Here is a 13,708-nt window from a genome sequence, read left to right on the forward strand (position 1 = left end):
TTAAAAACACAACTAATAACAGTTAAAATTGGGGTTTAGAGTTTTTAGGATTAGAGTTTGGGTATTGAAAATATTGCGAATTAATAATTAAAAATTAACATTCCTGCTAATTAACAGTTAAAATTAGAATTTTATTGTTTTGGGATTAATTAACAATTAAAAGGCAATTACACATTAACATTACTACTACTAATTAGTAGTTAAAATTAGGATTTTATGATTTTAGGGATTAAGAATACTGTTAATTAACAATTAAAAGACAATTAAAGATTAACATTACTACTGATTAACAGTTAAAATTAAGATTTTATGATTTTTGGGATTAAAAATACTGATAATTAATAATTAAATGATAATTAAAAATTAATATTATTGCTAATTAACAATTAACAATTAGAATTTTATGGTTTAGGGGATTGAAAATACAGCATAAATTCACAACTAACAATATTAATTTTTCTAAATTAAAAATTATTGTTTATTGAAAAAAATTTAAAAAAAGCCTAAAAAACACTTTTTTTATATATATAATTATACATTTAATATGGAACTTGTTTTATATTTTTCAAGATCAAACATGTAAAACCAAAATTAGAAACGTGCAAGAGGAAAAAGTAAGGAAGAGAGAGAGAGCGCGCGCAAAGTCAAACATATTATTAGCTGACAAAATAGAAATAGGAAGAGAGGGGTGGACGGAATAAGATGGAAAGAAAGTGGGGGGAAGGAGAGAAAGAGGAAGGGGAGCGATCACGCATTATATGCGGCAAGAGATTATAGAGTTTTTTTGGAGGACTTGGTGGAACATTGCATTTATGCGCATAAGATTTGCTGAGCTATAATTTTCAAAAGTAGGACCGGCCTGTCATTTTCCCCTAGTAATATGGTTTCACCCAAACTCATATTTAAATATGAGTGTGTTTGGTGAAACCATATTACTAGGGGAAAATGACAGGCCGGTCCTACTTTTGAAAATTATAGCTCAGCAAATCTTATGCGCATAAATGCAATGTTCCACCAAGTCCTCCAAAAAAACTCTATAATCTCTTGCCGCATATAATGCGTGATCGCTCCCCTTCCTCTTTCTCTCCTTCCCCCCACTTTCTTTCCATCTTATTCCGTCCACCCCTCTCTTCCTATTTCTATTTTGTCAGCTAATAATATGTTTGACTTTGCGCGCGCTCTCTCTCTCTTCCTTACTTTTTCCTCTTGCACGTTTCTAATTTTGGTTTTACATGTTTGATCTTGAAAAATATAAAACAAGTTCCATATTAAATGTATACCCTCACTTTTCTCCAAAAGTAAATTTCTTTTCTTTTTTTGATTTGACAAAAAAAAAAGGATTTAAAAGTTAGGGATTTACTTTTGAAGAAAAGTAAATCCCTTTTCGAAGCTGGTATTTCAATGTAAGGTGTTGTTTATCCTCCCCAAAACACAAACCAACTTTTTCTTTCTTTATTATTCAAACTCCATATTCCCAAGAAGGGGAAAGTGAACAAAGGAAAACCAATCCAAGTGGAGCGAAAAACTAGATCGACCAGAGGTACAAATCTAAAGATAGAAGAAGATTTCACGCACGGACAAACCACGTTTTTATTTCTATGGTCATTTTCTCAGCTCAATCTTCTTATTTTCTCTATTTTCCCTTTATTTTTTCTATTTTTTAAACTGGTAGCAGGAAAACCACCAAGATGGCCAGAACTCGCCGGTACCGACGATAAATGCCAGAAAGTTCGATAAAATGGAATCATAGCTCTAGTATCGATATTCCCCCATATTCGGAAGCCGAATCCCCAAGACTCAGTAATGACGAGTACAGATTAAACAACAAGAATTGTAAAACCTTATAAAACGGAATTAGGGTTCTACCTCTCAACTCTCTGCAACACGAACACTAGTTGAACTTATTTATAGCACGCCTTGCTATAATCCACGAATACTGTTTGACCGTACCTTACGATCTTCTATCGTATCCCCTGCACGTCTAGAACACGAACTAAGTGTAGACTTTTTCGTGATCTGTTTGCTCTCTCTAAGCCTGCCGCTATTTCGTGAATAATAGAAAAACGTATATCTGACCTAGAGAGCATAACGTGTATATATAGGGCAACGATAGGGACCTAAGGAGTAATAAGTCTGGGCTCCTAGTGTAAATAAGAAAACCTAATCCCGTCAGGATTCTATTTCTTATTTCACTAATTATAATTCACCTCACTACAGAATTATAATTGCACTCTCGTTCTTATCTCAATTATATTATGAGTTCCATAATATTAAATACTTATTAATCTCCCCACGTTAAGATTACATATACCTGTTGATTAAAATAAATTACTAACACCCCAAAACGATACGTACAAAAAGTCAATAGTTAAAGTTATAACTATTCAATTTCAGTTGATTCAGATTGGAGGCAATGAACGTGGAGGCAACTGTCTTTGAGAGAAAATATAGAGCTAGATGATGTTATTTTTTAACGCCCCAAGCAGATTATTGACTCAGTATCTTAATTTTAATTCAAAAGTCACACCGAATGACCCAAAATACTTAAGTCTAAGGTACTAGTAATAACCAATTGCAACAATCGTACGGTCTGCTTGAACATAATTGACATTCCTTATTTTTTTTGTTGTTGAGGAACACACAAACATAATAGCATATCATAAATATGAGATAAATAGTAGTACATCCAATACAAGACATCTCAAAGAAAAAAGAAAACACCAAGAAAGCCTGCCCAACATAGAAACAAAACTCAGCTCCGATAAGCTTACCCAACAAAGGTCAAAACGTACATAGGACACACAACAATTCGTAACAAAAAAAACACCAGGACACTGACGCCAGCAACATTGAACACTCCATAAACTTGCAAAACAAAAATTAGGACCAGAGGAGATAAAACAATGAAATGTACGACGTTAAGGAGCGCGATAGAAATATGGATCATTGGATCATATTCTATAACCCTTTCCTGTTTCCGCTTTACTCCGAATGGGATGTGGGAGTGCTTTATTGCAACCATTACTACCTTATATAGGAGTCGTGATGGCAGCCGAATTCTCAAGGAAGTTCGAAGGAAAAGACAAAACAATTCTCAACGGTATGATTTGACCTGTGAATTACATGGACCCTTTACTGGATAGAGCACCTAAACAAACTGGATTAAGCTGATTTTTTGCTATACCCACTCGATTTTTTGTTTTAAAATTATTGAACAGCTCGAATTTTTTATACGGGACCCATAGTTGACCCTGCATAGCCGTCGGTACACCGTCTGTATGGTACCCATCGGTACCTATAGTAGTACTCAGACAACAAAAAGATATGAGGACCGACGGTTGTGCATACCGATGGCGTACCAACGGCCACGCGGGGCCCATTACGGGCCCCGCACAAAAAATCCAAGCCGTTCAATAGTTTTTTTAAAAAACCCGAGTGGGCATTGCAAAAAATAAGCTCAATTCGATATGTATAAGTGCTCGATCTGATCTTCTCATTTTGTAAAAATCGAAAAAAATGGAAAGATTGGATGAAAAATGGAAACCTTGGATCGAGCACCTAAACATACTGGATTGAGCTGATTATTTGCTATACCCACTCGGTTTTTTGTTTTAAAATTATTGAACGGCTTGGATTTTTTATGTGGAACCCGTAGTGGACCCCGCATAGCCATCGGTACATCATCTGTATGGTACCTATAGCAGTACTCGATATAATACAATCCCTTGGTGGAATGTGAGACCACATATCTGCAGATTTTAAGCCCATGGATCCAACCGAAGTAAATATAGCCCAACTTTTTTGATCGGCAAAAAAAAAATTATGAAAGAAAACTTGGCAAAGAAAATTTAGCCCAACTTGAAAAAAAAAAATTATGACAAAAAAATTTATTACAGAAAACTCGGCAAAAAAAAAAATCCTTTAATTTATTAAAGAAAATTTAGCCCAACTTATATTTCATAAAAATCATTTACAAAATTTGCGCGACCCATTAGCCTATAAAACAACAGATACAACAAAGAATCAAAACGACACGAACAAAAAACAAGCTGCAAAAATAACAGCTGCGGTGTCTGTGTTTTATCGTTATACCTTGAGAACGACATGTAACGAACTTTTTAGAAAGTTCGATTATTGTAAACCGCAAATAGCATAATACTCCTAATTCTTCCTTAACTTCTCACCACTCGTGGCGGTGGCATTGACCTTTTGATCCCAACCAAAACATGGGGTATAATCTTTAACTTTTGAGTCATAGAGACATGGGACCAGATCCCCTGTCCGAGTGAAATCCGGACAGGGGCCTGTCCCATCCCTCAGAGCCGTTGATCTCGCAAATCAACGGTTGAGATCTGCTGAACACTTTTTGGTCTAAAACGACGTTGTTTTAGCTTGGCAAATCTCAACCGTTGATTTGAAAGATCAATGGCTTCGAAGGGTGGGACAGGCCCCTGTCCGGATTTTACTCAGACAGGGAATCCTCGATGGACATATACCCGGTTGCAGAACATGCAGCCACTACGCAATCGCGATAGCACCTAAAAGCATCTCTCTTTGAGTCATACACGTTGAAGTCCTCGTCGCGATGGCCTGCCCATCGCATGTGGCCAGGGACGGAGGGAAAGCGGGGCACGTGCCCCCGCTCAAAACTAAAATAATTTTGTTCTATTTTTGTATATTTTGCATAATTATAAAATTAAGTGTGCTATTACACATAAACACGTGCATATATCTTCAAAATATACATACAAAGCTAGTTTTATGTTTCAATTTCGTCATATGATGCATTTATACTTGTTGATTTTCGAACTATTTGTCTATTTGGATCGATTCTTTCTTAATTGTACTTATTTTTAACCGTCTAAGAGCAATATTTTAAAATAATATCATTAATAAAACTATATCGATCATTCTAAAACTTGTCGATGTTCATGTAAAACATACTCTCAAATTTTGTCTGAGAATTTTTGCTTAATTTTACATAATTTAAGTGAAAGTATGTTTTATATATTTTTGTAGTTTGTAATGCATGCTTTAATTGTATACGATCTTATTATGGTTAACTAGAAAAATAAATTTTCGCCACTATAATTAACAAGGTGCCCCCACTAAACAACATTTCTGAATCCGTCCCTGCGTGTGGCAATAGAAAAGCGTCGTCAGAAAGAAATTCGGATTGAAACTCCACCCGTACGAGCCTTCGAAAGGGATCAAGTGCGAGCCAAGATCGTCGTCTTTCGATTTGCAATGAATTAAAAGATCAGTGCCCAGTTCGTTGAGAATTCGTACGTTTGTTTTCGTTGCGATTGTCATTGCATTGAGTAGAGTGAAAAGTATGGAAATGGCGAAGAAATGGCTGGAAATTGAAGTTCTCATGATGCTTTTGCCTTTGGTTGATGGAGAATGGGAAATGAATGGATTGGGGAGTGGAGATTTTATTGGAGTGTTTTTAATTGGTAGCTTAATTAAGAGCCTGCCAATTAAGGAGAGATTATTTTGAGTCAAGTTTAGAAAATTTGAATTAATTAGTGGTTGATTTTCTCAGCGGAACTAAACTAATCAAACAATTGAGAGACGTAACATAGGCATAACATTTCAGGCGTAACCAAAAGCTTTGAGAGGCATAACCGTGCATACCACCATTGAGAGGCATAACATTAACCATTGAGATGGCATAACCTTAACCATTGAGAGGTGTAACATTTTTAGTTATACCGGGTGTGTATTAGTTTCCAAGCTTTTAATTTGGTCAAATGTTGTTAATTTGTTATTGTGACGTAATAGAATTCAAGAAATCTTAGTGGTTGACTCTGTGAAGTAATAGCTATAGAGTACTAGTAGTCTCTAACTCTATTCCTTTTGTAGCTAGGGAATTCGTCCTGGCCGATGCCATGGGTGGTGTTGGTAATCTTAGGACGTAATCTATGACTCTTGTAGTCTTTTTGAACCTGTATGAATGCTGTTTATTTGGCTTGTTGACTTTGATCGTTTAAGTTAATGCATGATTTTCCGCTTGACCAAAAAAAAATAGCTACAGAGTACTTCAATTTTGTAAAATAGGGAAACCCCAATGAAAAACAAAGTGGCAATTGGAGTGGAGTGTGGTTAGTGTCTCCCTTATATTTCATACACATGGGCAGGGCTCGATTCCCGTAAGCACCCCTCCCCAAGTACCTAGATAGGCTAGATTAGGTTTAACAAATTAAATAACAAAAATAAAAATTTGAAAAACAAAATGGGTTTCTTAGAATTTAATAATGAAATCGGTGTCTTCAATTCGTTGCACGAAGAAGTTGGAATGACGGCCGGGGTTTTTCTAGAGGACCTTAAATGCGGATCTCATAGTTCGAATTGAAGCCGCACGCTAATAATCGGAACTGTTCAACTTGTTTAAAACATGCTTGGACTTGATATGAATAGTAACGAATTAATCCTGTGGAATTGAGTGCCTGATGCATGTGGCTTAATTTGAACACTAAAATCACTTAAATTTTTTAAACAACTAAGACTATATATATGAAGAACGAAATAAACTTATTAGTCCCCGATCAAAGACTTGCATGACAAAGGCTAATTAGCGACTTAAATCATCAGGACAACTATGCGAATGAGAAAAGATTCTGGAAGTGAAGAGTAGTCAACTTATAAGTCCCTGATCAAAGACTTGCTTAATTTAAGTTTTTTTTTATCGGCCCTAATTAGGTTAAGTTCTGCTAAGATTTTTGAATTTTTTCTTGTTTTGTCTTTATTCAAAAAAAAAAATTTCACGGTTATTAATTTTGCGTCTATTTTTTTTGTGAATTATTGATTCGTCTCGTCAAAACGAACTGGAAAAGTAGAAATTATGACATTTACCCAAATATTTTTGAAAATAGCCAAGTTAAAGCCCAAAAAGCACGCGAAAAAAAATTGAATAAGGACAACCAAAAAAAGCCAAAAAATTCCGAAGAGCCCTTAGCGGAACTTAGAGTTCCTTGTGAAGCAGCAACAGCAGAAATGTTAACAAAACAAAAAAATTCCAGTCAGAAACAAGGCCCTCCAAAGCAGCAGGAGATCATGACAAGGGCCTGAGGTCTTTTGCAATTAGGTCATTACACATGAGTTATTCAGTTTCCCAATCAACTTCTTTCGTCCACCTAGTAGACTTGCCATAGCGCATAAAGAAACCATCTTTCTTTACCTTCCAAATTATTCTGTGATGGCCGGTGTCTCTTTTCGGGTCCAACGACTCGGACTCTGCGAAATATAGCCCCCACATCGCGAAACAATGGTAAAGATCAATCGTTTTGGCAGTCACTTCCCCCACAGTGGCAGGATGTCCAGCAACAATATCCGTGACACGATGTCCAGTAACAATATCCGTGAGATTCGTCATGCACTTCACGCTCAGTGGTGGTGAATCTTTAGGCAAGCTGTTGATGATGATAATGACCGGTGCGCCACGGGCTGTCTCGATGAAGAGGGAGCACAAAACCAGGGTGAGGAGGAGAGGGAAGCCAAACGAAGAACCCATTCTTGATGAGGAATAGTGTTTCGCAATGTTGCCTGTTAATAGTAGCAATGTTGCCTGTTAATAGTAGAGAGAGAACTATAGAGAGAGAGTTTCCTAGAACTTGTTTTTATACTCCTCCCGTCCCTAAATGTTTGGCACTTTCATGCTTTTTATTGTCCCATATAATTTGTCCATTTTGAAAAGTAGTGTAAGATGAGACACTTGATTTTTGTACAATAGAATAATATTTCTTCCTTAAAAGTGAGAACTCCCAAAAGTGCCAAACATTTAGGGACGGAGGAAGTATATCTTTTGTGTGTATCTATTATGAATATCGTGCAGGAATTATATAGAAAAAGAGAGAATCCTTAATGTTTTCGAAGTCCTCTAATCCTAAGAGATGAAGGATTGGTTCAACCTCTTCTATCTTATTTTTTCAAGATAAGATAGAACTCTTTAATATATGAGTCACCAGATAACGCTCACATGAGTGACTCCATTTGGTCTCGGACTTGGCCTCAAATTCCAACATTGCCGATGAAATAGAAACAAATTTTGCAATGTATAAGACACGAACACAGATCATTTTGATATTGTGAAATTTATAAGAATTAAGATAAAGGGATAAAGGGCCACGGAAATGATAATTATGCATAACAAATGTTTTTCTCTATAGCTCGAGGATGTTTTGGTTGCTTCACTACAAGAAAACATGTAATTGGTGTCAAAAAAAATTTCTCTTCAAAGGTTAGATTTCATCGCTAAATAAATTGGTGACGAAAAAATTCGTCAGCGAAGGTTGGTTGCGAAAGAGCTTGACGATGAAAAAAATAAATTCATTGCCGATTATTCCTTAAGTTGACCTTCGTCGTCAAATGTGTAGCAATTTGGCGAATTAAATAATTGGCGATGAAAATATGTTTTTTTTTTTTTATCGAAACTCATAATTTTTTTGGAAAAGATAAAAAATAAGTCAAAAAACTGTCTTTTAAACTCATTTTTGCCTTTTTAAAAAACATTAAGTTTTGATCAATTTTTTTTACTTTTTCTATTCTTCTTGTCTAGAAAATTTAATAAATCACAAAAGTTTGATGCAAAACTAACAAAAACAAAAAAATTGAATAAAGATAAAAAAAAGAAAAGAAAAAGGGTCACTCCAAACTTCTTCTATCCAAACCCACCCATATTATAACGCCACCCATTTCTCTGTTATTGTCTCTCTCCCCTCTCTCCATTTGCAAAACCCTAATCTAATGAAACAGAACGGCTGCCCCTTTTGAGTCCAAAGATTTATACGGCCACAATAGGTTGAATGCAAAAAAAATCCCCTTTTTTACTCTCCACTGCATGGATTCTTTAAAAGCAAAAAAAAAAAAAAAACGTTTTTTACTCTCCCCTGCATAGAATATAGATTCTTTAAAAGCAAAAAAAATAAAGAACTCACATGGTTTATACAATTCCCACACACATTTAATAGTTGCATCATATATATTGTACACACAAAATCAATACTACAAATGAAGCCAAAACCCATGCAACTGAACAAAACTTTTAAAAATTAGGAGAGAAAAGACCAATTTTCATACCTCTTCCACGAACCTTGTCCATGATCAATTTTGGAATCTTGTAATTCCAGTCCGTCCAAACACGATCGAAAACTTTTGGATTCTTTTCTAAAATGGGGGAGTTGAATAGGGTTGAAATTTGATAAAGTTTCCCCTCCGTTTGGGTCGAACAGGGCTTGACAAGATTGGGGGTGGGAAAATGACAAGAGTGCCCCTTGTTTTGCCGTTTGTTGTAACGGTGTGATGCCGTTGTGAGGGACTACATTGGGAAACATTTTAAAACACTGGGGACTAAATGTTTCTAATCTTTTTATTAAAGACCTAAATGAGACAAAATTGATACTTGGGAACCAAAAAGGTTAATAAGCGATGTTTTGGTATGTAAAGCTTATCATATAAGTTGGTTACGCATTTTTTATTACTGGCTTATCCTCTTTTGTTTGTATTCAAATATTTGTTCTTCTCTGTAATGCTATCACTTGCACAATCTAAGGCTAAGTTCCTCTAAGGGCTTGTTGGATCTTTGGGTTTTTTCTTATTTTGTCGTTTTTCAAATTTTTTTCACGTTTGTTAATTTTGCACCTAATTTTCATAGATTATTAATTCGTCTCATCAAGACGAATCGGAAAGGTAAAAAATTATGGCTTTACGTGGTATGGGTTCAACATAAGCAATCTGATTCGTCAAACACATCTATTCTATACATTTCTTGTCTATGTCTAGCATTTTCCAACTGAAGTAAGATGATTGGTAATGATGCTACAGACCAAGAAGACTTTCTTTTGTCGTCTATAAACCATAGATTATATTGAAGAGCAGAGTCAACGAAAATGAAGCAAAATAAAACTTCTACCTACGTATCAGCAAATATAAAGGTAAGAATATAAGTTTTTAATTTCTTAAATTAAAAGTACAAATTTTTTTAATTTCTTACAGAGCGGGGTGGATAAACATGTTCTCCGATCAGGGCAGGAACGAGGTACCCAAAAAATACCAGTCAGGGTCGTGTAATAATTTTCGGGTCGAGGTCGTGTAATAATTTCCTCATCCGGGTATTGGCCCCGCCCTGCCCCGTTGCCATTCCTAGTAGTACGTAGTAGTAACATGAGCAATGTGTAAGACCCGTACAAGAAATCCAACGAAGAAAGAAATAAACTATAGTCCATGATCAAAACTTGCATGACAAGGGCTAATTAACGACTTAAATCAGCAACAGCAGAAATTTTAACAAAAAAAACCAAAATTCCAGTCAGAAACAAGCCTCCAAAGTAGCAGCAGAAATGAGTGAAAATGGACCGAGGCCTTTTGCAATTAGGTCATGACACATGAGTTATTCAGTTTCCCAATCAACTTCTTTCCTCCACCTAGTACACTTGCCATACCGCAGAAAGAAACCATCTTGCTTCACCTTCCAAATTATCTTGTGATGGCGGGTGTCTCTTTTCTGGTCAAACGACTCGAAATCCGCGAATTTTAGCCCCCACATCGCAAAACAACGGTAAAGATCATTCGTTTCGGGAGTCAGTAGATGCACTTCCCCCGCGTTGACATGATGTCCAGTAACCGTGACATTCGTCCTGCACTTCATGCTCAACGGGGGTGAATCTTTAGGCAAGCCGTTGATGATGGTAATGACCGGTGCGCCACGGGCTATCTCGATGGAGAGGGAGCACAAAACTAGGGTGAGGAGGAGAGGGAAGCCAAACGCGGAACCCATTATAGATGAGGAATAATGTTTTGCAACGTTGCCGATCGATAAAATAAAAACAGTGTTTTGCAATGTATATGACACGAACACAGATCACTTTGGTATTGTGAAATTTATAGGAATTAAGATAAAGGGTTAAAGGGCCATGGAAAGGATAATTATGAATAACAAATGTTTATCTCTATAGCTCGAGGGTTTTTTGGTATTAGGTTAAAGCTTATCCTATAAGTTGGTTACAAACTTTTGGTTACTGGCTTATCCTCAATTGTTGAGAAATTTTTGGATGCAAATAGGGTATTGTACACGTGGTAGTTGGTACCCGGTAGCACATCCGAGCCGTTCAAACGTATTTTGGATAGCTCAGATCCGAGCACACTCTCTTCTACTCAGCCGACGACTCTCTCTCCTCTTTTCCTCAGTTTAGATCTGAACTGTTCAAAACACGTTTGAACTACTTGTATGCGCTGGCGGGTGCCACGTGTACAATACCCTATTTGCATAAAAAAAAAATGTCTCCTCATGCTCCTTTCTCTAATGGCCGCCGCGACCTCTCTCTGAAATTCACTGACACCAATTGCTTTTATATATTATGCATTATGCACAATATATATTTTCCTCTACACGTTCTTCGAAATTGTTTCGTAATTATTTTCACTTTTCTTATATTTCTTCTTAAAAACCAACTTTTTTAAATACATGGAAAAATTAAAATGGTAGAGAAGTCGTATATTTGGGAAGAATCGCACTAGATAATGTCCTGCTAATCAAGAAATTATAAAGAACAATTAAAAAGAATAACAAAAATAAAATCTTTAGCTAATTAAAAAAGTTAATAAGAAATTATGTCAAAACAAGAGGCATTGAAGTAAAGAAAAAATTCCTAACCGGCCAAGGGAATGGCTCAGGTCAGGTAAGGGTTAGGCCTGGTAGATGTACTAGTATACATATAAGGCCTAACAGAATGGTAGAATGGGATGTCATTACGATACGATCTATCCCGATATTATATAATTCATTTAAAATCCTAATTCTTGTAGACTAAGAATCTTAATGAAGTAGTAGGAAATAAAATCAACTCAAATAAGGAAACATAATATTTGTAAAGCTAGAAAAACATTCCCACTCAAAAACTAGTTCTAAAGCTATAGGATAATTATTGAAAAAGTCTTCCCGGAAATTGTCCTGCTTCATCTATCTAACCTAATAGTCTAGCTAACAAATTGGTGCAAAAAGGTTAACTTTTTTTTTCTTTTTTCTTTTGCGTTATTCGTTAAACCTAATCTACTATATCATAGGGGATTAGGGAGGGGTAAATGCTTACGGAAATCGAACCCTGCGCCCATATGCATAAAAGTATAAAGAAAGCATCAACTGCACTCCACTCCACTTACAAAATGGTTAACTTGGAAAAGTAGAATAGGTTATTTTTTCATTGTCGAGCGAAATCTATACTACATAGCATTGCGGTTTCTTTTGTGAGCAGAATTTTGTGTATGACAAGTGGCAAGAGTTCATTCGGTTCTGATTAAAGTTTTGAAGTGAGTCATGTGACATAATCTAATCTTATTTAGCACAAACCACAAGTCTTTTTTTTAATTTATAAAATTCAAAATCTTGCTCTATCTCATAAATTCATGAAATTCTGAAAACATTTAGTATTACCTTATTGTTAGTTAACGCATTCGTTAATTAATTTATGTTGGGAAAATTTTAGCGAGTACTATATAGACTAAAAAAACACTCTATAAAACTCAAAAGGAATAATCAATAAAACCTAATCAGAAATAGACAATAAAAAAGTACTATTTGTTAAAAAAATGCTTAAAGCTTAAATAAAAAAAGCTCTTCAAGTGGAAGGTTCAAAATTTTTAGAGGGATTTTTTTTTTACATTTACCTTTGGGCAATGATTGTGTTTCCATAAATGCATTTATACTTTTATGTTATCCACTATATCTGTCTAAGATTTTGAAATCATAAAAGTTTTTTTTAGAGTTTTTATGCATAGTATCTTTGGGACGGTTCCGGGGACACTTAAAAAAATACCTCATAGTTTCCGATCAAATTTTGATGATCCGAGCCACTCAATGTGATCAGAACGTGATTTTAAGGGTACTCGCGAAAAATCAACAAAAAATGATCGGAAAAGGCTTGATCCGAACAGTTTTTTACTGAACGGTTCAAATAAAAATTGCTCAAATCAAGCCTTTTCCGGTCATTTTTTTTGCTAATTTCTCGCGGGCACTCTTAGAATCACATTCTGCACACATCAAACAGTTCGGATCATCAAAATTTGATCAGGAACTATGAGGTTGAGATTTGGGGTGTTTTTTTTGGTGTCTCCTAAACCGTCCCGTAATATCTTATAAGGTTTTACAAAGTAGTCATTTTAGACAGACACGAAGTGGGTACAAACACAAAGTAGTAGGTTAGGATCGTGAGAGAGAATAATAAAGGTAAGACACAAGTAATATTATTAGAACACTGGCTTGAACTAGCTTGGTTTCTTACAACGGGGAAGCCCTCCTTTTATAGGCGTAAGGAGGGAGTACAGACACTGAAGCTTACATCATTGATTACCTCATACAAACAGTATAGACATATAATTGGTTCACTGCTTTATAGTGCCACACTACTGATACTACATTGGCTAAAGCTCACACCTATTAAAGTCTACTACATGCCAAACTTTCTATGTACAACCATGCTACGGAGGTTTAGTTGAATTTTAGTAGCCAACCAAATTATATATAACAAGGACCAAATGTTTGTTGTAACTAGCAAAAAATAATTCGTAATATTTCGTAATATTAGTTACCATGAATCACATCTTATCCTCCTAAGTTTGATGGATGTGTTTTCTGATTACCAACAATGGGCCTACAAAGGGCACAGAAACGCACTTTTGCAACAGAGTTGGATCGTAGCCTTCTAGCCCAGCCTTG

Source organism: Rhododendron vialii, chromosome 9a (assembly GCF_030253575.1).
Source record: "Rhododendron vialii isolate Sample 1 chromosome 9a, ASM3025357v1".
NCBI lineage: Eukaryota > Viridiplantae > Streptophyta > Magnoliopsida > Ericales > Ericaceae > Rhododendron > Rhododendron vialii.